Source organism: Pleurodeles waltl, chromosome 4_2 (assembly GCF_031143425.1).
Source record: "Pleurodeles waltl isolate 20211129_DDA chromosome 4_2, aPleWal1.hap1.20221129, whole genome shotgun sequence".
NCBI classification, from domain to species: Eukaryota; Metazoa; Chordata; class Amphibia; order Caudata; family Salamandridae; genus Pleurodeles; species Pleurodeles waltl.
Window position 1 is genome coordinate 839,687,478 of NC_090443.1, and position 27,413 is coordinate 839,714,890.

The 27,413-nt window shown below is 40.5% G+C and overlaps 1 protein-coding gene across 1 annotated transcript in view; it reads right to left on the reverse strand.

The window, feature by feature from the left end:
* LOC138293376 (uncharacterized) overlaps positions 1-27,413 on the reverse strand; it is an 87,241-nt gene that overhangs the window by 29,029 nt on the left and 30,799 nt on the right. The window lies entirely within an intron of this gene.

A 27,413-nucleotide genomic window follows, 5' to 3' on the forward strand; every position in this document is an offset into this window, starting at 1 on the left:
TTGCCACTGCCAATGCTTTTTTCATGATACCAATAGCCCCTGAGAGCCAGCCCCAGCTGGCATTCCATTGGGTGGGGCGCCAGTACTCCTTCTGTAGGTTGCCCATGGGGTATTTACATAGCCCCACCATCTGTCACCGGCTGGTGGCAGAACATTTGGATGAAGTACCAGTGGTTCCCGGAGTGCAAATTTCACACTACATAGATGACGTGATGATGCAGGGAGAGACACAAGAACAGGTGCAGATTCAGCTAGACAGGGTGGTGGAACATTTGCAGAATAAAGGGTGGATGATTAACACTGAGAAAGTGCAGGGACGGTCTCAGAGCGTGAAATTTTTGGGCATTCAGTGGAATCAGGGACACAGAGAAGTGTTGCCAAAAGTTAAACAAAAGATTAAGGAATTTGCAGTGCCGCGAAATCGGAAGGAAGCCCAGTGTTTTATTGGACTATTCGGGTATTGGAGACAACATATACCCTATTTGTCTCAGATTTTGGCCCCATTGTACAAAGTTACACAAAAGAAGAATGCGTTTGAATGGGGAGAGCAGGAGCAGCACGCATTTGAATTAGCGAAAGACGCCATTTAGCGTGCTTTGGATTTGTGGCCGATTCGGGAGGGAGACATCGAGCTGAATGTGACAGTCCAGGGGCAGCATGCTAATTGGAGTTTATGGCAAAAACAAGGAAGAAAGGGAGTGCCCCTGGGATTCTGGACAAAGAAGTTACCCGAGGCAGGAGAGGGGTACACTCCCTTTGAGAAGCAGCTGCTGGCTTGCTATTGGGCTCTGGTTGATACCAAGCAAATGACATTGGGACATAATGTGATTTTAAGACCTGAAATCCCCATCATGCAGTGGGTGATGAGTTCTCCTAAGACTCACAGAATTGGGCATGCGCAGGAAGCCAGCATTATAAAATGGAAATGGTATGTCCAGGACAGAGCACGAGTGGGTCCAAAAGGAACCGCCGTTTTGCATGAGCAGGTTGCGCAGGCTCCCGTGGAGAATTCAGAAATGTTGCACGATGTACCTCCGGTGTGTGAATCTCCGGTAGGATGGGGCCAGCCGTTCGCAGACTTATCTGCAGATTATAAAAAACATGTGTGGTTCACCGATGGCTCAGCAAAATATGTGGGAGCGAAAAGGCACTGGAAAGCAGTGTCCTATAATCCAGTTACAAAGAAGATTTTAACAACTACAGGACAGGGAAGAAGTAGCCAGTTTGCAGAGCTTTACGCTGTGTATCAAGCTTTGAAACAGGAGCTACCCGGAAATGTCACATTTATACAGACTCCTGGTCTACCGCCCAAGTAGCAGGTTTAGCTCCTTGGCTTCCCACGTGGCATGAACATCAGTACAACATCCATAACAAGGAGGTATGGGGGAAGGAGTTATGGCAGGAGATCTGGGAAATGTTACCTCAAAGCACCGTGACTGTCTATCATGCGGATGCTCACTGTCCGACTGATTCATTAGACCGATGGTTCAATTGTCTTGCAGACGATCGAGCCAAGATTCAAGAGGCTGAAGTGGAGGCACAGAATTCTGATTTGGTGGGAATGGCTAAATGGGCAGACCAGAAATGCGGATATCTTGGAGAAAAAGCTACTCACAGGTGGGCAGAGATTAGAGGGATGCATCTTCCCCTAGATTTAATTAAAACAGCAATCATTGAATGTCCCATTTGTCAGCATACACAGCCCGGTCCCACAGGTGGTGAGAGGCCAGCTAGGCAGAGGTAAATTGCCAGGACAGATATGGCAGATTGATTACACTGGACCGATGCCAGTGAGCAGAGGGTGTCAAGTATGCCTGCACAGTGGTGGATACTTACTCTGGTTATCTCATAGCCTATCGCTGCAAGCGCGCAACTCAGCAGAGCACCCTGAAAACATTAGATCTGTTGATTCTGTACTATGGAGTGCCGCTCCAAATTCAGAGTGATAACGCCAGCCACTTCAAGGGCAGACTAGTGCAGGACTATTGTGCACACCACCACCATTGAGTGGATTTTTCACATACCTTATTACCCGCAAGCAGCGGGACTGATTGAGAGAATGAATGGGTTGTTGAAAGAACAATTGCGCAAACTGTCTGATGGGACACTGAAGGGGTGGACGGATAATTTGTACGATGCTTTGCAAATTTTGAACAACCGACCCCTTACGAATGCCGAGACACCTCTCATGAGAATGCTCACGCCTGCTCAATCCATTTACAGCAAGCAATACCATTGTGTATTGGGAAACAGCTCCAGGAGCTTTGGCCCCATATCGGGCTACACCAGAATCTGCAGGACTTGACCTGCATGCTTTACAAATGCATCGATTGAAGCCTAGAGACATCACTCTGATTGAAACAGTGGTTGGAATTCAGATTCCCCCTGAGCATTATGGTCTAATCGCACCTCGATCTGGGCTCGCCCTGAGAGGCATCCAAATTTTAGGAGGCGTGATAGATGCAGACTACTAGGGTGAGTTGAAAGTCATTCTCTTGAACAGTGGTGAGACAGACCTAGTGGTGCAACCCGGTGATTGCGTTGCCCAGATTGTTATCATGCCGGTTTATGGAGGTGTTGTTAAGAAGGGGAGTGCCTCGGCCCTTTTCACTGTAAGAGGCAAAGGAGGGTTCGGATCTACTGACAAGAACCCAGGGGACAAAGTGTGGATTGAATCCCCAAATAACCCTCCTCAACCAGCTGATGTCATTGCCACTGGACCAGACAATGTCCTGGTAGTTATGCGACCTGGTCAAGACAAATGGGAACATGTTCCCACTGACAAATGCTATTTGCGAGAATGATATTACGTGTTTTGTCTTTTCTTCTTTTCAGATCATCCTATGGGGTGCCTGTGCAATGAGTGAGGTGTATGGAGCCCTTTCGGGAGGCTTCACCGGGGAGCAGGAGGGGCTCATAGCCCAAAGATTCAATCGTCAGCTGCAGAGGCCGATGCTATTGCATCAACCGAACAATGTTTGGATTCATCTGGCGCAGGAAGTGCTGAATGTATCTCACTTCTGTATGAGTAATATGCAAAGCGTTCAAGATCTGATTACCACTTGTCTAGTGGCGGTGCCCACTCCTGCTGCGGTATTATTGCACATCTTCAACGATACAAACCAGGATGGAATAGTGGATGTGAGTGATGTTCACACCCATCTGTCACTCTATGAGTACTGCCGTCATTGCCCGGAGGTGGGCAGGCGGTTGTGGAGGAACATGACATCCATACTCACGTTTAACATCTCAAATGGAGATGTGTTATTCATTGACCTGTGATCCTATAAAAATAGGTAAATGTGCTCAGCTTAAACTGGAAACAAGAGACAAAAACTTAACTGCTGCACAATTGTGCCACTCAAAAATGACATGACCTGTTTGAATGTAATAATTCAATGTTCTGCCAGAATGTGGTGCCTGCTGTTAGCCATATTCGAAACATAAAATTGCCTAAAGGTTGGCTCTTTTCATGTGGTAACATCTCTTTTACCTATATCCCAGCCAATCTAACCGGAGGGCCTTGTGCCTGGACACGCTTAGGCTTTCTCATGTTTCCTATGGAGTTATTAATAAACTTACATGTTTAGTTGTTAAGAATATTAATTATAGATCAGCTGCTTTAGCTGAGCTGTTATTACATGTACAGGGAACTAGAAAAGCTGCTTTGCAGAATCATGCAGCTATTGATTATTTGCTGCTCAAGCACAACCATGGCTGCAGCGATTTTGAGGGGTTGTGTTGTTTTATTTTATCCGATCACTCCATATCAATCAACTCCAACATAGAGGCCCTGCATAAGTTAGTGCAGGGGGTGCAACAAGATGTTGACAAGGGGTGGTGGGACTGGGTTTTTGGATGGCTGCCTGATTTAGGTCAACTGCGTTATATCCTTGGTGTAATCATTATCATAATAGTTATTTTAATTTCGTTATGTTGTTGTATTCAGTGTGTGCCTAACCTTCTATCTCAGTGTGGCCCAAGAACATTGCCATTTCAGCTTATAGGATATACTTAGTTGTAAGTTGGCCAAATGGTCCAAGGGTGGAATGTATTGCTACATGCACTATGTGCAAGGTGAACAGTGGTGCAGGGTAAGGGCAATGAATTATACTATGGACCATTGGCCTCTGCTTCCATTTTATATTGCCTCACGACTCCATTTTGTCGAGTCTGGTTCTGTGCGTAAAGCACTGTTCTGTGTTTTTCCACAAGCTTCTGCAAGCTGCAGGGTGGGGTGTTTTTCTGCTCAACTTCGCTCCATCTGCCTGGTACGGAGGGCGCTATTTACATTCCACGAGCTATCAGTTAGGACAACAGGGGGATGCGCCTGTACTCAAGAAGGAATGCAAGCTTCACCTTGGAGCTCTCTTCTGGGAACCTGGCCCGTTCCAAGGAGACGTCTCGAAGGGTGAACAAGGTACCGCCGATTGCACAATTTGTAAAGGAGGGAGTCTTTTTCTAGAAAAGACTCCTGGGCGTTAGTAAATACTATAAAGGTCAGGAGTCCTGATGGACTGGTTTAGGAACTCTCTTCTGGGTTGGAGGAGAGGGAGAGAGTGAGAGAGTGAGTGTGTGTGTGTGTGTAACATGCACTTATTCTTGCAGCTATTTTCATGTTATTTTTCATGATATCACAGTGTTTATATTCTCGCAGTTATTCTCATGTTATTTTTCATGATATGTTAATGTGGTCAGTTTTGCTATATAAGAACTTGCCCCATAAATAAACGTGATTATTTTACTTACTAAGGTGTGTGAGAGTGATTGTTTCACATTGTGCCCTAAACTATCCTTAAGTGCATAGTTCTGTTATTCTGAAGGGTGAAACAACACAGGTGCTCTGCAGCAGCCCTAGCACAAGGTTCATCGAGTTTGTTTCTCACCGGAGGAAAGTGGGAGAGGTTGTAAATGCTAGCTTCCACACATCCTCCCACTAACAGACTTCTACACCACAATAATATGGAAGCTGAGTCAATAATGATCCCATATTCAATAGTCTATTGGAAGCGGGTCCAACGAGGTGGAGAAGAACAGTCTAGGTAACAACAGTGACGGTACTCCGTTGACGTGTGACAACAGGGACGCATTCGCTCCCTTCATGCTGATGGGGCCTGCCATGAAACCTAGGTAGGTTTCTTTTCAATGATCAGGTAGGAGAGCTTTATGCCTCCTCTAGCGCACACAAACACCTGGATAATTAGGGAGGTCTATAAAGCCCTAAAAACGGCTGAGTGGCCCATTGGACAGTTTGGAAGTAGGCAGAAACCTATTTTCAAATGAGAGATGCAGAAATCATTGGAGTTCCATTTTTATCATCATATTGAGTTGTTTTAATCATGGTATGGGACCCACTGAAGAACAAAATTGAGGGCATTCCCATAAAATTTTTAGAGTGAACTGGACTTTTCTGTTATAGTCCTAATAATTTGATGTATAAGAGTTCCCGAAATTGGTCAAGCCCACTTAGGTCGCAATATCCGACCCAGCCGATAAGAGGCACCTATGATGAAGTATGTCACCATTTGGTGGGTGAGGTGGCTCTTCTTTTTATCTTTGATGACCCTGCAGACTACAGAATACGGGCATCATTAATATCTCAGTTTGCATATTTTTGTGCTGTAGAACCAGATTCATGGTTGAACACACATCCTTCCTATCTCTCTTCCACCTCAAATATAGGCTGGTTGCTTGGGCTTTTCATGCAACATGTGGGAAAGCAGAAGATAAAAAAATCTTACTTGATAAAGTCCGCTCTTCAGTCAAATCTGGCAAAAATAGACCAGCTACTGTGCTTTTATGGACAGGCTGGCAGGAATGGGAAGCAAGAAGGTGAGTGCAAGGGGCGGTGATTAAACAGGAGTCCGGGGAAAAGCAAATGGGAAACAGCTTAAAAGCATATGTATGCCATGAAATGCTAAAACAAAATGTAACTCCTTCTTTTGAGCCTTGAAAGGATACAGGTCATCCAATCAGAAAGTATGGCAAACAAACTAACAAACAGAAGACGAAGGACGGTCATCAACAAGAAAAAAAGTAAACAAGACTGACAGGAAAGCCAATAAATAATAAGCAATGTGCTGACCCAAAGCCCTGTATAAATATTGAAATTGTACACAACACGTCTCTGACAACAGACAGACCTAAAAAGTACTCAGATGTGCTTTTCTTTTATACAGGGTAGATACACTTTGTTTATTGGTGGAAAACCATACCTATCAGGGGTTGCTTTTACTTTTTCCAGGTAATTTCTAACCCAAAAGTAGTAATACTTTCCATAAAATGCTAAACATTAACATAACGATCTGGTTTAGTGAGAGCACAGATGAAAGTCCTTGACTTCCTGTGCAGCTGCTCCATCACTACCATTTTCGCTCCTTCTTCCAGAATTTGCCTTGAATCTTTCTTTTTCCTGTTTTGGCTTGTTTGAGGGGTCCCTAATGCAATGAACCCCCTAAATAAAAATCGAGTGTTACTCAGGGACATAGTTAGGGAATGCATTGTTGGAGTAGACCGTACTTTAGTCTCCTCACCCTGTATTAATGAGGGGGTCATTCCTTCAAAGCTAAGATTGAACCTGATGCTATGGTGAAGCTGTGCTAGCCTGCTGTTTTTGTTGCTAACGTTGGCACAGTATGAGTCAGCCAACCCTTAGCATCCTCAGAAATGGAAATGTCAAGAAGCCTTTTCTACCTCTTAGCATGATTAGAAGGACTGCAGAAGAACTATCTACAGATGACCGCTAATGAGATAAGTGGTGTTTGGGTAGCACACTCCCTCCCAGCGCCACCATTTACTTGGCCCTTACTCAATACCCACTTGCCTTGACTTTGCGTGATGTGTGTGGTCACCCACCTATCTGCCCATCTCCAACCTATATGGCATAGGTGTAAGAAAAACCCATCCACACCTGGTAGTCCTATGCCCTTGCCTACCTCTGAAGAAGTCCAGGAAACTTAGGCTATGGTAAGGTCTTATAACCAAGGCTAAGCATAACTTCACTTTAACCTGGTTTTTCAGTAAAAACTAGACGAAGATACTTGGTAGATGCATAGGAAAAATTATGAACCAATTATATGAAACATAACTTCATTCAGGAGTTTATAAGTCAGTCAAACTAAATAGATTTCCTAAGCTGTGCAGAATCAAAATAAAAATATATTCAAGGCAGTTAAGGCTGTCTTATCATCAAAGGGGAAGAAATGGGAGGGTGATAACAAGGTATTGTTTTCTGGGGACCATCATATATTTTTGTCCAAAAAGATGGTAATAGAATGTTTCATACTTACTCAGTTTTTTGAATATCATGAGCACAACACGCCAAGGAGGCCAAGCAGTCAAGCGTCCTAAACTGTTAGACTATTGTTACTAATTAGGGGTTAGGGTTATTTTCTCAAAGAAACGAGAATTGCTAAGAAAGAAGTTCAATCTTTGAAAGCAAATTTGGTTGATTATATAATATCTTGCGAGGTAATGAAGAAAAAGAATGGGATTATTGCAATTGTGGCCAAATCTGCCTTTCTTTTACTTATCTCTTCATAATCAGACTATTTCTCAAAAGGAAATGAGGAGGGCTGGATAGGGAATACATCTGTCCCTAGTATAAATTCCCTGCTTTTTAAACAGAAGTAGAAAAAGACTGCTCCTTATACCTTGTGATGCAAGATAGTAGCTGGAACCGATTGTAACTTTACCAAGTTACTGAGGGATCAGCAGAAGTAAGGTCCGGTCTGTCTTCTTTTTAATCTCCATGAGCAAGAATTTAGGTTTAGTGGATTCTTGGCAGACAAATAACCCCAGAAGTTGAGACTATACTTTCTTTTACTCTTCATGTGTACTTTCACATAAACTATTTCCTGATCAGAATTAATTACACCTGAGCAATGCAGGAAGCCAGAATAGAATATATATGTGACCACATATATTGGTACGTCACTATCAATGGGGTTTAATAATTTGAAAAGTAGTTTTTGAAGGTAGAATACAACTTTGTTAGGCGCTGCAGAAAATGATTCCAACCCTGTTATTGTGTGGAATGGAAAGAAGGTAAACAATAGCAGCTCAGTGAAAGGCCTAGGAGTTACTGTGCATAGAACTAATAATTTGAGAGAAGGGAATATTAAGGAATTAGAAACAAATCATAAATCAGATACCAGCTCAAGAGCATATAACAACTAAATAAATTAAAATATAATATAACAAAGAAATAGGTGTTACAGCCAGCATTGCAGAAGCCAAATTTTGATTTGTTCTGTGGTAGTAACAAAGCTGGCAGAAAGTTGGCTAATTATTTGAAGGGCAGGAATAACAGAACCAAAATTACATAAATTAGGTCTGCTGACAGGTGTGTTATATCAGAAGGTAAAAAGAAAATGAGTTTCTTTTTAAAGCTTTATTTGACAAACTGTATAATCCAGATCTGGATGGAGAAGATATTAAAATTAAATTAACAAATACATCTCTGAAGAAGAGATTAAGAAGCCACAGATACATTTCTGTATGGCAAAGCTCCAGGACTGGATGGCTCTCCAAATCTTTTTTATAAACGTTCTTGCTCTTTGTTCTCACTCTGCTGTGTCTGAGGAAGCCAGAGGTTCTTTCCACTTATGCTTCTATGGTTCCCATCTGCAAAGAAGGTAAGGACTTACTTGCCAGCAAGTTTTAGGACCATTTCATTCTCAAATGCAAATAGTGAAATTTAGGTTAAGATACTTACTATGAGATTAATCCCAGTGTTACTGCTGATAATTTTTTGATCTCAGTCCGGCTGTTTAAAGGGATGCTAGTCCAGTGAAAATACTTAAATTCTGAATCACAGAAGGCCTTTGATAGAATAGCATGTTTTTTTTAATATGCAGGTTTTCAAAATAGTATCTGGGTGATTTATTAATTGATATGGTCATGGCCCAAGGTGAACATCAGTGTTAATGATGATTCGTAGAAGTCCCCTTTTTTGTTCTTGATTGTCTTTCAACCGTTAAAGCTTTTAAAGCCAATGGTGAATTCTGAGCAAACGGCCTATGCTAATGAAATTTATCATTTTGTTAGTTATGGCCAAAATCCTGTTACAGTGATATAAGAAAGCAATACTTGGTTATTCCTATAGACATACATTTTAGAAAGTCAAAATCAGAAGTAGCGGCCCTTTAATTCCATTGCACAATTTGATTTGTTGATGAGTATTTTTTTTTAAATGGAAGACACGTTAACTTTTAAGTATTTATGTCTGGAATATGTTAATGATTATACAGAATTTGTACTGGATTCAGTGAAGAACATGACTGTCATTGTCTCCAAGATATCGGACTTACTAGGCAAGGAATGAAGCAACAAAGACAACTCCAATTATAAACCACGACACTACTGTGCTTCCAATACATTACTTGCCTCTTTTTATACAAATTTATGATTTCAGCTTTTAAACAGAACAAAAGAATACATTTTCAGGTGGTTCGAAAATAGCTTGTTTCAGGGATTATCGGCCTTTCTGCCTCATAAAGCTATGGCTTTCAGTGGCTCCCTAAGCATGAACTGAATAGCAGTTGTGGTTAGAGATTGAGAAGGAACTAATTGATCCATTGCTGTCATCTTCAATTCTCGTTACATCTCTGTGTAATGTACTTTAAAAACATTTGTCATCATATGATATTTGCTATTCTGGTGGTTCAAAAGAGGATGATGTATAATTTGCCGTTGTTGACCCACTTTAGATGAAAAATAGGATCAGAATAGATACTTTCAACCACTAGTGTGGTCTCAATGGATTGTTACAGGAATTCACTTCATCTTGGACTTCTATCATGATGAATGTCCGCTTTCTGATACCCAATTGCAAAACATGTTCAACCTACCAAATACTGTTTTTCATAATTTTATTAGTTTTAATCTTGCCTCGTCTAAAAGTAATTCTGATATGCCCACCCAGATATGTTAAAACTGTGTTCCTTGATAGGGACATTCAGCTTCTCATAAATCACAAAATTATTACACACTCGCGACTTGTTCGTTATAATAGACATTTAAAGCAAAGATTTCTTCATTTGTAGCACAAGCCAGATACATTTTAACTAAAAGAGCAACATAGACACCGTACAAGATAAATAGGCTAGGACTTGTAGAAAAGGATAAATGCTGGTGCTCCAGAGAGACCTTTTCCTCATTTGATGTTTGAATGTATACCAATCCCAGATTTTTGAATGAAGAAAGAGAAATTGGGCACATAATTTATAGGAAAATACACATTACTAAAGCCTGATCATACCTAATTATTCAACCTAATCCACCCAGGATATACCTATTTGCTTTGTTACACCTTCTGACATTTGCTACATAATCTGCGTTATGTATTTGGAAAAAGGAAGAAAATACGTTCTTTCAATCATGGGGGTCCTGCATTTGCTCTGTTTTGACAGAAAATGTAATTGTTTATGGTTGATAGAATTCAAAATAAAAGTATATGTTTGAGATTAGTTCACTACATTTATAAATCTACAGTACCATAAAGTTTCATACATCACTCAATTACCTTAAAGATGGACTCCATCATATCTTGGATTCTTATGTGATTTCGCCAGTGATAATCTTCTTTTGAACCTCCATGTGCAGTGATTTTAGGCTTGGTTTTAGGTAGTGCTTAAGGTGAAGTTTTTGGCTGATTTAATGTCTTATATTTGATGTATTCAATACGTATATCATTTTCATATTATTGTAATTCCTCTGAATTATGCTTTCTGATATTTAATGAGGTGCACTCATGGAAACAACATGTTTTGTGTTTGTGAAACTTTACAAAAGATGTTGGAATTAAAAAAAGACCACTATAAGCTCCTATGGATACATTTCAAGGCAAAGAAAGATTAGCACATTTGTACAGCGGTCTAATGGATGTGCACAAGTACATACTGTAGCAGACATAGGGTGACATTATTGCAAGGTTAGAATAAGCTCCACTGGCTCTACAAATACAAACACACTGCCATTAAAAATAACTGTATGTTCATTTACGTATGCAAGGCAATGTTGCAAAAGTTCCAACTGCTCTCTACCTTAGAAATGCACCTTAGATATTCATTGTTTTTCTTTTAGGCGAAGTCTGAGTGTACCCTAAAATGTCTGATGGTATATTTTAATCAACAGGAAGCACAAAAACAATTATACCAAGAAAAAGCTTTTACAAGAACTCACAAAAAGAGAAAAGTTATAGCAATACCGCAGTTGTTGTAATGTTTACAAAAGAAGCTGAAAGGAGCCCCCCCCCGCTTCCTCTGTCCTAGAACCTCCACACCTTAATAACACACCCTGTAGTATACGGAGCTAAAACTATAGGATTACCAGTTTCATGAGGTTGGGAATGCAAGGATTGTCACAATGAGACTTGGATTCTGAGTACAGAAGATTACGCATAGGCAATAGGCTCATTAATACTGCTTCTATCTATCTTCCTTTACAAAGTGATGAGATGCCAAAGAAGAACATTTCTACAGTCACAGTAAATGAAAGAACTTCCAAAAGACCTCCCTGATCATTGTGGAACCACAACAAAAAATGAAAATGGAAGTCAGATGGTCAAAACTCCTATTCTTTAAGCATAGAGTGAAAGCAAAAAAAGAGGGGCTTGGGTGTGTGATGTGCATACTACTATTGCTTCCAGAAGGCCTTTCCTTAAACTCTGAAGTGAACAGGAGATATATAGCTGCCACCAAAAGAGGATGCCTAAAAATGACAATTTACCAGTGACTAACTGCAGAAGGTGACAAATCAAAAATGTAAGCATACTTTGTCTCAGAAGTGAGCAGAGTACAAAAGACTGAGTTTGAGACCAGAGATGGAGGATTACCCAAAGAGTAAGAGGAGAACAAAATTGGGGAGGCCCTTGTCAATGAACAACAAAGGGAAGTGGGTATCTGCATAAGTAAGTACCTGGTTTAAGTATCAGCAGGATCCACTAACCTTTCAAAATAAATAAATAAATATATACTTTACAAATATTTGACAAAGAAAGTTATAGCTTCAAACGTATAAACAAATAAACGTGCAAATACATTAATAAATAAACAAGAAACAAAATGGTAGCACAATTGATAAATAAAACACGCATTAGCAAAGGCAAAACATTGGGCTTTCGTTCTTATTGAATGGCTACCCCACACACTGTCACATGGTCATGCCAAAAATCCACACAATTTAAATAAATTATAGGCACTTGTTTAGGTCACAACAATGCCATATTGTGAGTTCAGCAACACAGTGCCCTGTACAGATGATCAGTGATATTGGTGTTAGACAACAAACAACTAAGAGTGCCTGTAAGCCATGAGATGCTTAAAATAAAAATTAACTATGATAACTGAAGTCAAATAACCTCCCTTCTGTGGAAAGAATACTTCAACCTTACATTAACAACACCCAATTAGGAGATAGACAGACTAATGTCTTATGACAACTCTGCAATTATCTGGAGGCACTTTGGTCTAAACAATGCAAGGATAATTTGTTCTGGCAACAGGATATTCAGCCCTGCAGCCAAAGATTTGAGTGCAAGGGAGCTTTATCCAGTCACACATAATCCAATGGCATTATATTAATTAAATACACTCTCAACCATTCAGGGACCTATATACTATGATCAACTCTAACTTTGTACAAGTGATCAAACAAAACTTGTAATGCTATTTGAAATAATCTTGAAAAAGAACTCTATCCAACAGTTCTGAATAGGAGGTCTACTGGCAATCACATGAACAAATCGCATCATAAAAAAATGATTCAGAGCCAAAGACTTCCAGCCTTGTCGAAACAACCACCTAGACATATAGGGGGTCATTACGACCCTGGCGGTCTCGAGCCCGACAGGGTCGCAGTGGCGGTCTGACCACAACCAAAATGGTAGTCTGACCGCTTTGGCGGCGGTCTGACCGCCACATTACGACTGTGGCAGTTGCACCACGGTCGGACAGTCAGCACACCAGTTTACCTTAACAGGAGGGACGGGCGGTCCTAATCCGCCAGGGCAGCGCTGCAAGCAGCGCAGCCTTGGGGATTACAACCCCCCTCTTCGCCAGCTTTTAAATGGCTGTAGCACAGCCATGTAAAGGCTGGCAGAGACAGGGCGCAGGGGGTCCCGAGGTGGGGGGCATGTACTGCCTATGGACCTGGCACGGGCAGTGCAGGGGCCCCCCTGTCTGTATTAGTGAACAGCGCTACAGGTGCAGCTGCACCATACGCATTGCCCTGGCTCAATCATGAGCCAACGTCAATGTTGTAGGTTGTTCCCCGCTGGGCCAGCTGGGAACTCGTAATGGGGTCCGTGGATAGATGGCCACACTGGCAGCAACCTGACCGTAGGATGTTGGCGGATGGCCTTTTCCGTCCGAAAAACTCATAATGACCCCCATAGTATATCCTTGACAAGATATGGATTTTCTGCATAAGTTGGCAGCACTAACTTTATGATCTAATAATAGTGAATGCTTCACTTAATATTTCCATGGATATTAAGGCACTGTATTCTTAGGCCCAGTTGCTAGATATTTAGTTAGATATGTTAGGTAAGGCGGACTTCAAAGGACCTCAAGAACGTCCGGCCCAACTCTCTGCTCCCCTTCCCAGCTAAAGTCATAGAGAAAATTGTCAACAAACAACTGACCCGTTTCCTTGAGGAGAACAACACTCTGGACCCATCCCAATCTGGATTCCGCAGCAACCACATTACTGAAACCGCCCTCATCGCCACCACCGATGACATCAGGACCATACTTGACAATGGCAAAGCTGCTGCCCTCATCCTCCTGGACCTCTCAGCCGCATTCAACACCGTCTGCCACCACACCCTACGCACACGCCTTAATGACACAGGAATCCGCAACAGAGCCCTGGACTCAGAGAGTCCACCTCCCTCCATTCCTCTCTGAAGCCACCAGAATTATCTGCGGCGTACCCCAGGGATCATCCCTCAGCCCAACCCTCTTTAACATCTACATGGCTCCGCTCACTAACATCGCCCGATCGCACAACCTCAACATCATCTCATATGCCAATGACACCAAGCTGATCCTCTCCCTCACCAAGGACCCCGCCATCACCAAGACCAACCTCCACGAAGGGATGAAGGCCATCGCTGAATGAAGAACAGCTGCCTGAAACTGAATTCTGACAAAACTGAGGTCCTCATCTTCGGCTCCCCCCTCTCTGCATGGGACGACTCCTGGTGGCCTGCCACACTAGAAACCACACCAACACCGACCGACGCAACCTGGGATTCATCCTGAACTCATCACTATCAATGACCCTACAAGTCAACGCCATCTCCTCCTCCTGCCTCAACACCCTCCACATGCTTCGGAAGATCTACAAATGGATCACCACTGAAACCAGAAGGACGGTCACCCAAGCCCTCGTAAGCAGCAAATCGGACTATGACAATGCCCTCAACGTAGGAACCATGGCCAAGCTCCAGAAAAGACTGCAACTAATACAAAACGTCTCCGCACACCTCATTCTGGACATCCCCCGCCACTGCCACATCACAGCCCACCTGAGAGACCTACACTGGCTCCCCGTCAACAAGAGAATCACATTCAAACTCCTCACCCACGCTCAGAAGGCACTGCACAACACTGGACCAGAATACCTCAACAGACGGCTCTGCTTCTACACCCCGACAGCTTCGCTCTGGCGACCTTGCTCTCGCCACCGTCACACACATCCACAGAACGACCACCGGTGGCAGATCGTTCTCCCACCTCGCTGCCAAGACGTGGAACACTATTCCCACCCACCTGCATCAGACACAGGATCTACTTACCTTCAGAAGACATCTAAAGACATGGCTGTTCGAGCAGCAGGAGCCCCCCCCCCTCACCGGCTTGAGACCCTCACAGGTGAGTAGTGTGCTTTACAAATACTCTGATTGATTGATTGATTTTGCCAGGTCAGAATGTGTACTGTTATGTCCATTAAAACAGAGATACCAAGATATAGCTTGTAAATTTAAAGGGGCTGTGACAACGGCTTCTTGAATTGCTTATGAAATATAGATTGCTTAATCTGCTTATTGATTATTTTGTGAATTATACTGATGAGATTAATACCATCTTAATAAAGATGAGCATATATTAATAAAGCTTTTGAACTCTCATTAAACTCTCATTATTGACTAAGAAAGATTAAAAGTGTGATGATTAATTAACTTATATACAGCTCTTGGGTAATCTCATCAAAGATTCATTTTGGTTAGTGGCTTGGATGTCATTTTGATGAGTTGGTAGGCCTTTCTTGTAAATTGGTAACTGTGAATCTTATGTCCCAGCACTCCAGCAAAGTTGGTATCCAAAGGACGGTTTACATTATGAGAAAAGGGAACTGTAATTAATTGCCCTGATTTAGAGAAATGCCCATGCCCCAAAGCCCATAGCCTGAACTTTGAAGATTGACGGAGTGTGGTTTTGAAGGTGGTTGCAGAATTGGACGTGTGAGTATCAATAGGGTCATGTGTCGCAATAGTTTTGATTATTAGCGTTTTATCACGTGTTCAATGAATTGATAATGCTTATGTGCTTACTGTCAAGAAGTTGAAGAGGTTATCAGACTAATACTAAGAAGTAGTTCAAGATAAAGATAAACATTAATTGTTTATGGTTTTCTTGTCCGCTAACAGATTTGTGGTGTAGGGCGTGAGGTACCACGGGCTGCACAATTGAGACAGGGACCGTAACTATTTGTTGTGATTGTACTAATACTGATCAATGTTAGCTGAACCGGATAAGCAGAGGTGAAGCTGCACTGATTCAGGTGATTTCCCGCTGGTCGAGATTTAATTTATATGAGTGAAAACTCTCACTGCTTGTGAAAAGTCAGAGGGGGTAAAAACCTGAATATTCCGGTTGATTAATTGTTGTGTTTGTTTTCTTTAGAGGAGCAGACATAGATTGTTATTTTATTGCATAAAGCTGTAGAACTGTAGCACTGTGTGTGTACAAAGAGATTGTAAAGGAAGGTGAACTGCTGCAAGGAGCGAGTTGTTGCGTCATTTGTGTTGCGCTAAGATTGGTCTGTTGGTGTGAAATGCCAGGCTGTGGTTGGATACTCTTTGTACAGAGCTGCACTGTGTTTGGAAGAAGGTTTTATTGGGGAATGGACATATATATGGAACAGAACCAAAACATTTGTGACTTGAAACAAATTGTTGAAATATTGTTGATTAATTTGAAAACATGAAGTATATAAAAGATTTTTAAGTTTTGGTGAGAGGTGATGCGACAATTCTGGTTCAGGAAGGTGAAAAGGCGCCTCCCAAAGGTACACCAGCACACAATATGACAAATAATGTAGGGTTACACACGTTTGTGGCTTCAGCAATGGTGCAGGATCACAGAGAGGGAAGGCCCTTTGTGTTTCCTAAAATATGGTACATTTGGCATCAGAATTATTGACGGACAGAAAATCAGGGTCTCATCATACAAGAGACCGAGAAGGGGAGACCATTAAACATCAGAGGATTGAAGGTGGAACTATAGGAAAAATAATTAGGAAATGTTTAAACCATGGGCATGTGAACCAGTATCAAGGAAAGCAATTGATTTATTTGTGTAGAGATCACAAGGCATGCTGCTACCACTCACAATAAAATTAATGAATAAACACACAAATATGAGGTTGAACTCTCAAACAGTCAACCATTACAGAAGAGTTTCAATTTGCAGTTAGATGATGAAGCCATTGAGACAATGCATTCTTCAGGAATTCAACTACACATCACTGCATTAATAAAATGTATTTTCTGATGGAGTGAATTTGAACAATTAGAAAGCAGATGGGCTAAGAAACATGAAAAGTAAAAGAAACAGGAAGAGGTAGCTTGAGTAAATGGAAAAACACCGCCAGGTCCTTCAGATGAAGGAGAAGCTTTGGCTTATCTGATGGGAGAGATATCAGGAGGAGGGTACATTCATGTGCCATGGACTAGGGGGAGATCTTGCAGCATTTAAGAACAATTTTCAAAAAATTCAAATTAGCCCAACGAGAAACTGTAGGATTGTACCCAGTGAGGAGAGTAGAAGAGTTGCCCCCTGACTTTAGAGAGACTGTGAACCCCAAAGTATGGGTTTTTACAGGGAAAGTCATCGGACTAATCAAAGGTGTAGAACCAGTCTGCATCACAGTAAAACCAAATGTAGTTTTTCTGAGAACACCACCATACAATTTGACCCCCACAGACAGTGGCAGGAATAACACTAATAGTTTAAAACATGTTGAAGAAAGGCATCCTGAAAGAGAGTGTTGGCAGTACTCGTAATTCCCCTACAATGGACTTGCAGAAACCCAACAGTAAATATAAAATAGTGCAGGATCTTTGAAAGATTAATAACGTTATTGTTGCATGTTGCCCTGTGGAACAAAATCCAGCCACCATCCTTTGCCACATTCCATGTACTGGAGAATGGCTTCCCATTTTGGATTTCTGTTGAGCTTTCTTTTAGATTTAATTCCATGAAGACAGCCAGTTCTTCTTCTCTTTCATGTTTCAAGAGAGTTTTCGCCTGCTGTCGAGTTCCACAAGGGTATACTAAAAGTTCTATTCCAAAGAAAAATCCTGAATCCTTACAGATGCCCTGTGATTAAGTTCTGGTACAGCACGTCCATGACCTACTGTGGCACGGAGTACTCGAGAAGCATGTAAACAGGATACTATAGCATTGCTGAATCTTCTTTCTGAGAACAGACATAAAGTGTCCCCAAACAAACTGTAGTACTGTCAGAAAGAAGTCCAATACTTGGGACATACGACTGAAAAAGGAGCAAGAAAGGAGTCACACAAGAGAGTTGACACCATACTGTGGATAAGTCAGCCCAGAACTCAGAGAGAAGTCAGAATGTTCGTAGGAATGTTTGGCTTCTGTAGAAAGTGGATTCCAAACATTTCCTAAATAGCTAAGCTGCTAGTGAGGCTGACACACAAAGATGTGTCTGATCCACTTCCATGCGACAACAAGTGTTTAAAAGCTTTCATAGAGTTGCGAAAAGTCTGCTGCGCCCTGGCACTAAGAATTCCTGATTACAATAAGATATTCACATTGTTTTGTTGTGAGAGAGAGGGCTGTGCTCTCTCAGTGCTTACTCAAATCCATGGAGATTCTTGAAGACCTGTGGCTTATTTTGCAATTATCTTTGACCGTGTAGCCGCAGGACTGCCCAGCTGCCTTAAAGTGGTTGTGGCAGTTGGTGTCCGTATCGAAAGATAAGAAAACATAGTGATAGCACATCCTTTAACTTTGTTGGTGCCCCATTTCAGCTGAGATCTTGCTTACCTGAACCAAAAAACCAATACATGACCAGCAGCACATTAACTAGGTATGAACAATTTTGATCCTGGCTGCCGACACTATAGTACTAAAGAGGGATTAAACGCCAAACCCTTCAAAACTTTTCCCATCAACTGTAAACGATCTTGAAGATGATGAAGTTAGCATGATTGTCTAGATGTCAATGATTTATGCACCAAGTCAAGGCCAGACATAAAAGATGTAATCCTAACTCAAAACTTTTTTCTTTTTAACAACAATTGGTTTAGGCAGAAACGGGGTGTTGCAATGGGCTCTAAGTTCTCTCCTTCCTATGCGAATCTTTTCATGGGTTGGTTTGAACACAATTGGGTTTGGGGCTCCGAATCCACTCAATGGCAAACCGATATTTTATTTTGGGGGAGATTTATAGACGATTGCTTCATGATTTGGACTGGTGGAGAACAAAAATTGCTAGAATTTTGCACTTTCTTAAATTCTAACGCCATGAATGTAGAAATTACGTACCAATACAGTGCGGAGAAGATTGTATTTTTAGACGTAGAGGTCTTTATTGCGGACAACAAAATTCAAAGTAGACTCTTTCGAAAGGCCACAGCATGCAACTCTATTTTACATGCTGCAAGTGCTCACGCGCGACCTCAAATAGCTTCCATTCCCTTTGGTGAAATGGTGAGAGCACGACGTAATTGCAGTGTGGATGATGAATTTTTATATCATGTGAGTAATATGGGCAAAAGATTTAGAGCACGTGGTTATTCCAAAAAAATGATTAAGAAGGCACAACTAAGAAGTAGGAATGTTAATAGGAGTGATACTCTAAAAACTGGAACTCGTAGAAACGTGTTTGACGAATCAAATAAGGTACGCCTTATAACGGATTTTAATGATGCTTCTTTGATTTTGGTGAAGTGTATGGCTAAACATTGGCAGTTTATACCGGAAAGAGTTCCCACCACATACCGTAAAGGTAAAACCTTAAAAAATATTTTGAGTCCTAATTTCACTACTGTTTCCTCTAATAAAACTTGGCTTTCTACACAAACAATTGGCTTTTTCAAATGTGGTAATTGTGGAACGTGTCGTTGGGCATGCCATGGGATTAAAGAATTTTCTTTGAATGGGCAAACGTACAAAATCTGCACTATGATTAATTGCAACACTACTCATGTTGTCTATGTAATACAATGCGAGTGTACACGTATCTATGTAGGGAGTACTATACGCCAGTTAAAGACCAGAATTGGTGAACATATGCGAATGCTCAAAAATGGGGACACAAGATATCCAATAGTTGCCCATATCTTATCCTGTAATGCACAATCGATACATAAGAATTTCAAATTTTTTGGACTGGAACATGTTCCCCACAACCCGAGAGGGGGCAATAGAGAACTAATGCTACGAAGGAAAGAGGCAACTTGGATAATGAGATTAAAAGCTGTGGAATCGGGCCTTAACTCTGACAGAGAGTTGGAATTCTTTTTGGGGGATCGCAGCTAATGCAAATGAGACAATAACCAGTTAACATATGTATCATATATGGATATGATTGTATTGTATTTCAACTGATATGTATGAATTTGTGAATTATTAACCAAAATTCTCACACTCTAACCACTGTTGGAAAAGTATTCATGTTTTAACTTTAACTTTTCATTAACCTTTGCATTTCTGCTTACTTTTTCTTTATTGGCCTTCTTCTCATATTTTACAATTCTTATATGGAAAGTCTTTTTGATTACAACTATGTGGGCAACATTTGCTAATAGACATACGTGATTTGTTACGGTCTGGTGACATAATTTTCAGTTGTTAGGATTTTATGTAAAATTTTCCTTTTCAAATTGTAGTTATTATTTGGTGGGTGTCACAGTGATAAATCACCAATGTATTTGTTTGGGATACGTTGTAATTGTATTCATAGGACGTGAACCTTGGTTTTCCACCTGACTTATATAATGATGATGACATTGATGACACGATGAGTATACAGTGGCACTTTATTAATCTTGATCTCCGATATTTTCATTTACTTATTTTTTCCGACTTGTATGGTACCTTCTTTCGATTAGAAGATTTTTTATGGTGTTGGTTCGTATTTCCTAGAAATAGGGGAACGTTTAGCCAGGTATCTCCAATATGGCGCTGCTCTTCGAAACAACGCTTTGTTCGTACAACGGACTGTAGTACGTTGTCTCTATTGTTGCGCGAGTTGATTTCGCGCTTCCGGGGATGACTTATTCCCCGCCAGTTCCAGACGCGCCGATGCGTACTCGCATCGTGGCGTCTTATATTGTTTTGGGCGTTACTCTACACAACATGCAATACGGTTAGGTAAGAAAATATGGGTCATTTTAACTTTGCTTTAGCCTTAAGGGCTTTAATAACTTCTACGATTTGCTAGCGTGATTCACATTTCCGACCCTTTCTTTCTGTATTTCTATGTTCATAGCCTGGAACGAAACGGCTTTTTTCAAGTTACTGAAGTCTCTTAATACACTTGGATTCGGACGTAAGACACGCAAATTCCATTTGTTTGTTTTTATTTGAAATTACGGTCGTTAGTAACTTGTTTATTGGCATGTCATGCTTTCTTTTGGCTAAATTAGGTATGTTGTTTTTTCGAGTAGTTATTTTGGAACACTACCTACCCTTTGGAGAGACTTGCAGTAAATTTCAAAGATTGAAAGCTTATGAGGTATGTTAATGACAATGCTGTCATGTATAGATTAGCGGGAACCTTTCACGAATAATTTCACTCGTTTTGATGCATGAACAACACCTTGAGGGATTTGTGTTAGCAGTAAGGAGAGATTTTGGTGAACGTGCCACTGTAATAGATGTGAGTGCAATTATTGGTGACATGTAATATGTAGTGTGACTGGTAGCACCTCTTTTTCTCTCTGTATTTGGTGATTTGTTTGGTTAAACATTGGATTTTATCTACTTTCCTCTCACTTCTATAGTTACTTCTTGCCTTCGGGTTTGAATGGGACGCTTTTCTAGTTTTTATATGATGTTTCATAAAGTCTGAGCATTTTGGTTTCTAATACCATTCATTTATTTACAATAGAGAGCCCTGAAGAAGTCGCTGGGGATTAGAAGAATTCCCCAAGACGAAACACGTGTTGGCTCAGAATGTATCTTCATGGATGTTGTTGCAAAAAAAAAATTGTTACTGCGACCTATTAAATCTCTAAACTGGATTGGACTTTACACTGACTGATGACAAATTTCTTGATTGTATCCCCTTGAAACCACTCACTTGGATCTCGACTTTTTTGATTTGAACTGTACTCACTTGATTCTTTGACGTATGTAATTTGTGAAAGTAAAAAATATTGTTCTAGTAAGGGGGCCTCACCTTGTGCAAATTAATGTTGGGTTTGTTTTGAACCCTTGAGGGATGGGTGTTTCCCTTGTGTAGGCTACCCCTAACTACTTTAATTGGCCTAGCAGTACCCTGAGCGCCATTATTCTCCCTATTTTGCACCCAACTTTCTGTTCAGACATAAAAGATGAACCATTGATTGAGCCCGATTATGTAATTTTTGTTGACGGCTCATGTCTGAAAACTCATGAGGGTGTCCTGGGAGCAGCTTACGCTGTTTGCACAATTTAAGAAACTGTAGAAGCTTCATGGCTTTGAGGTGTTACTGCAGCTCAAGTTGCAGAACTGATTGATCTGGCAAGATCGTGCATTCTATCAGCCCAATTGAGAGTGACTATATTTACAGATAGTCAATATGATTTTGGTGTGGTCCATGACTTCGGACAGTTAGGCACCCCAATTAGGAATGGATATCAGTAAGAAGACTTTTGAGTGCACTGCAATTACCCACAGAAATTGCAGTTGCTAAATGTGCAGCTCACAGAAGTGACAATGGATATGTCACAGCTGGAAATCTATTTGCTGATGAAGTTGCACGGTACTGTGCACTTGTGTCCTGCACACTTAATGGTACCTACGCAAATGAATCCAATGAAGACACTGCATTTCAATATTGTTGCCTATTGCTGATACATGAGACGAGTTAAAAAAATGTTGCAGGAGGATATTCCAGAAGAAGAACAACAACAGGGATGGATTAGAGCAGGATGTGGAAAAAATGCTAATGACATTTGGATCTCAGCAGATGGAAGACTCATGTTGGCAAACAGTTTGTTGTTTCCTATGACACAACATTTTCATGGTCCTACATATTTAGAGAGACATGCAATGGTGAGGTAGTTTAAACAGAATTTGTTTAACATCAAGTTCAGAATGTTTGCAGATGAATTGTGCCATCGTTGTGTAACATGCCAACAGATGAATGTAGAGAAAAGAATATCAGTGACACTGAACTATATAGGAAGATCAGGTGGTCCCTTCAACAGGATGCAGATGGACTTTCTCGAAAAATACCTGTTTGCTATGGGCTGAGATTCACCCTTGTTATAGTGCGCATTTTCTCCCAATTGGGGGGGGGGGGATTTGGAGAAAGAGCTACTCAACACAGAGAAATTACAGTCTCACTGTGTCCATCACATACCCAGAGAACAAGCAATCCATGTGAAGAAATAGTTTTATATGAGCCTGAACCCAGAGGGCTGGTGAATGCACCACCGCAAGATGTACAGCATCGAGAAGAGGTACCACAAGAGGCACACCAGCAGAAAAAAGAAGGGGTAAAGAACCTCATACAGCTGTCTCAGTCAAGAATTCTGACAATTCACAAAGTGGCATTGAAACTCCTGGTGGAGGAGAAGAAAGGGAAGTAAAAGCTGAAACTGAAGTGATAGTTGAAAGACCATCAGAGCAAGTAGAAGATCCAGGTAAGATAAGAGTAATGGACCAAGAAGAATCCTCTACAACACTGGACGCCGAAGAAGGTATGGTGGGAAGAAACTGAGATCAAGTGAAGTGCGTCAGTTGAACGGATACTGCTAACTCTTGCTGTGGAGGCAGTATAAGTGACACAGAAGAAGATCAACAAGCCCCTAGGAGATCAAAAAGAGCAAGAGTACCTTGCTGGCGATATTCTGCATCTGAATGGACTTACTATGTGAACCAAGCCCTGAATGTTCCAATATCAAATATGGCTCATGTGAGCAATGAACTGTTTGAACCTCCATTGACATCACACTGAAACAGAATTGGGGGGAAAAAACGCTGAAACCCTTTCTAAAAGAGAACAGTCTTGAAAAACTTTGTTGAAATAAAATAGAGACAGAAATTGATAGACTGTAAGTTACTAAATTAAAAGAATTACAAATATTCCTTAGGCCCAAGGCTGCAGTAGAAGAGTAGGGATAACATTTCAGAAGAAAATGGAGCAGGGTTAAGGATGAGTATATGAAGATTGCTGTAAATAAAGCTGAACAAATTAACTACATTAAAGAGAAAAAACGAAAAACTAAGAAGCTGTTTATGAAGACAATGTGAAAATGAGTTATTGACATTTTTGCTGTTAAACCTTTTTGTTCTAAACAATCTGACTTTAGGCAAACATGTGTTTCCTATTCAGAGCTAGATGCAATATAATTGTGGGCATTACATTTATAGTAGTAGTATTAGTTGTCACAATTATGCCATCATCTCACACCAGAGACTGACACAACTAACTCAATTTCAATACCCATGACACTGTTGTGGGTTCCTTTTAGTGCCTAGATTGGACACCCTTATTTTACAGTCTATGCCTTTAAATACATGTGCACATTTTATTCATTTTTATTCCTTTTATCATTTTACAATAGCTCACTTTTCAGCTTGATTGTTTTGACATTTAAGCAGCTTCCTTTCTGAGAAGGCATAGTTTTTTTTTTTTACATTTACCTGTCCTTTGCACGCATTTCACTCAGTGCCCAAATTGTTTACTTAGTATTGTAGCTCGAAGAGTTATGGAGTCATCCCTGACACCTCAGACATATTATCACATTAGGCCTATTCTCAAAACACAACATGTTTTGTTATATAAACAACACATAGGGCAAAGGAGGAGAGAGGGCATTCTAGTTATGGGTATCTGATGCTGTGCACCACTTTGTCAACAGTTTTGTTGATCCTGGCCTGGTCTTTCCAGTCAACTGAGAGGACTGCCAACAGAACAGACAGACCATTGCCGTTTTACAGGCTTCGGGTCAGGGCTCCTTTCATAGACCAGGACATGTAGAAGGGCTAACACCACTATGCTCTCAGGTTTAGACATTAGGATGTAGATAGGAATCACTAGATTCATGATTATGTCAGGAAGTTTGGACTATTTATATTTTGTACTCTAATGATCACTATCATAACTGCACTAGGTTTCATTCTCCTAATAATCGCAGCTCATGCTTTTTAAAAAAATCATAATTGGATGAAATTGCTTCAATAAATATATTGAAAGTTCTCTTGCATCTTATCTGCCTTTTCATATGTGAGACTATGTGTAACTGAGAGAAAGGGGTATGATCTGTTCCACCATGACTTCCCTGCGGAGCCAGAGTGTCATGTTTTTAGGCTGCCATAAATCGCCTTTACTTTCTAGATTTGGGTGAGATGCTGGTAGCTAGCCGCTGAGGTCAGGTCGACAGCTTCCAGCCGGTGTGGGACTGACTCAGTCACCCACACGCGATGGGGCTGCCATCATAAGCCTAGCAGTCTTACACTGAAGGTAAGAGTCCTACGACAAAACACACAAGATTGATAAGTAACAACTGAAGGCTTCATTTTCAGTAGATTACATGAAAGAAGATTACACAACAAATGTTTATTCTACATTAGTACAATAATATATACAAGCTTTAGAAGCAAAGGGCTATTATGTTTGAGCTCATGTACCTTTGTCTGCTGTGGAGGAGGTGACATACCATCACATTATTTTATCATATGTACTATTTTGCTTAGTTTAGTATATAGGAAACAGTATTCTGAATATTATTATTCCAATTACAACTTGATTCTTTCTAAGATTATTTTATAGAAGAGCATGAATTTACAACCACAGGCAAAAGAGATGGACAATACTTGGCATTATTTCTTCCTATCCAAATCTATCAACATGGCTAAGGCATACGCAAACAACTAAACATACTTGATGAGACCCTTAGAAAAGGTATTTGTTATGATGCAAAAGCAAAGAAGAACTAACATTTCACACAGTAGAAATCAACAGGAAGACATCTTGAAAAATGTTTGGAAAAAGGAAGATGAATTTATAAAGAAAAGTGTTTGTCCTAAACTGAAATTGGGCAGCAGACAAAAAGGAAACATTTGTGTTTCCAAAAGAAAATAACAATATAGGTAGGGATTAGCAGTCGCGAACACATATTCAAATGAATGGGAAGAAAATGAAAAACTTTACAGGGAGAAGGAACTTCTGGAGTTTATTTCATTTGTGGACAAGATGCTTATTTTCAGTTTCGGCTGAATGGGAAGGTATATGTTATCTAGGCCGAATGTTTCCTAAAATGTACCATGTGACCAGTACAGATGCTTTGACAATGGCATCTTCACACAGATGCCAATGTATTGTAAAAGATGGAGTACAACTGGTTGGAGACATCTTTGAAGTAATTATCCCACCAGTAGGAGTTGTTTTAAATGATGAGAAAATCAGAAAGCTTTCAACAATAGTAGACAAATTGGCAACTAGTACTTGTGGAGTATTCGTGGATGTAAACACTAAGTTAGTTGCAATCAGATCCATGGTTTTGCAAAATCGATTAGTATTACACACGTTACTCACAGAAAAAGGCAGAGTCTGCAAGATGCTGAAAGCTCAGCATTGTTGTACGTATATACCTGAGGGGAGTAAGAAGATTTTAGAATACACTAAAATATTTCTGACCGGAAACCTGAATTAAAACCTTTAGAAGCTGCAAGTGTCTTAAACAGCTTGGACAGAGGAGTTTCTGCTATAGGAAATGGGTTTTCAACAGCAGGACAAGGGATTCTCAAACTAATATTAATGCCCCTGGTAATATTTGCTTTCTGACCTTGTTTTGGCTTTTATAAGGGTATCAAACATGATCTCTAAAGAAGAATGACCATGGAGAGAAACAGAAGAATGAAGAGAGAATTTAAAATAATGTGATCACATTAACAAAGAGTACAAAAGACTGTCAAAGTTTAAAAAGAAAAAGAAAAGACTCAACTGAAGAAGAGAACAAAATCTGACAAATCATTTGTGGAGAATTTGTGATGGTTGAGCTAACCATCAAAGGGGTGATTAGAGGGAACAAGATTTTATTAATTTTGAAAACAATACAGTTAATACTACTAAAGTGCAGAATTAACATGTAGGCCTCATAAGAAAGGTGAGCGCTTTAAGCTGCAAATGAAATTTGAATGAAACTGCCACTGTTACATGTATTTAGCTTGAATAGCTGAAGCTTCATTTATGTTTATTCCTGACCTAGTTCAAGAATGTGAAATGTGGTCTTTCCTGACCTTATTATAAGCATATGTTTCAATAAAATGTATTAACTTGGGTAAACTGTTTGCATCTAACCTTAAACAATAAGGGAGTGGTTTAGGGTCTGTCAGAGGGGGTTACTCCGTTGTAAACGAGACAGACATCCCGTCCGCCATATCACGATCCCAATATAGCCTATCAAGATCGTAATACATTGGATGGGATACCTGTCAAGTTTGTGACAGAGTAACCCCCTCCCCCAAACTCTAAATCAGGCCCTAAGTATTGTAGAGTGATGAATAAAGACCTTGTATATTAGTGAGGTAATGTAGAAGATCAAACATGAAATGCAAACTCCTGAAGAAAATGAATGGTGAGAACTAGAGGCAAATTATACAAAGTACTAGAAAAGAATGCACATCTTTTTAACAGACAATAACAGCCATTGATGATATGAGTAAGGGCAGCATTTACAAGATTAGATGTGATCGTTCACACAGGCAAAATTAATTTTCCGAAGTAAAAGACTGAATCATGTAATGTGAACAATAAGGACACTTGATGATAAGAGATGACTCTGGTTAATTAATTTTGCAGTTTGCGGTAGTGTATCCCAGAGAAGAGATGAAGGAGTGGTCCGTTCCCAAGAAACCTCATAAGCTGATTGGATGACTAGAGACTGGAAGAAGAAACATGTTGCAAAAGCTGAAGAGTGTACCGTCTATAATAG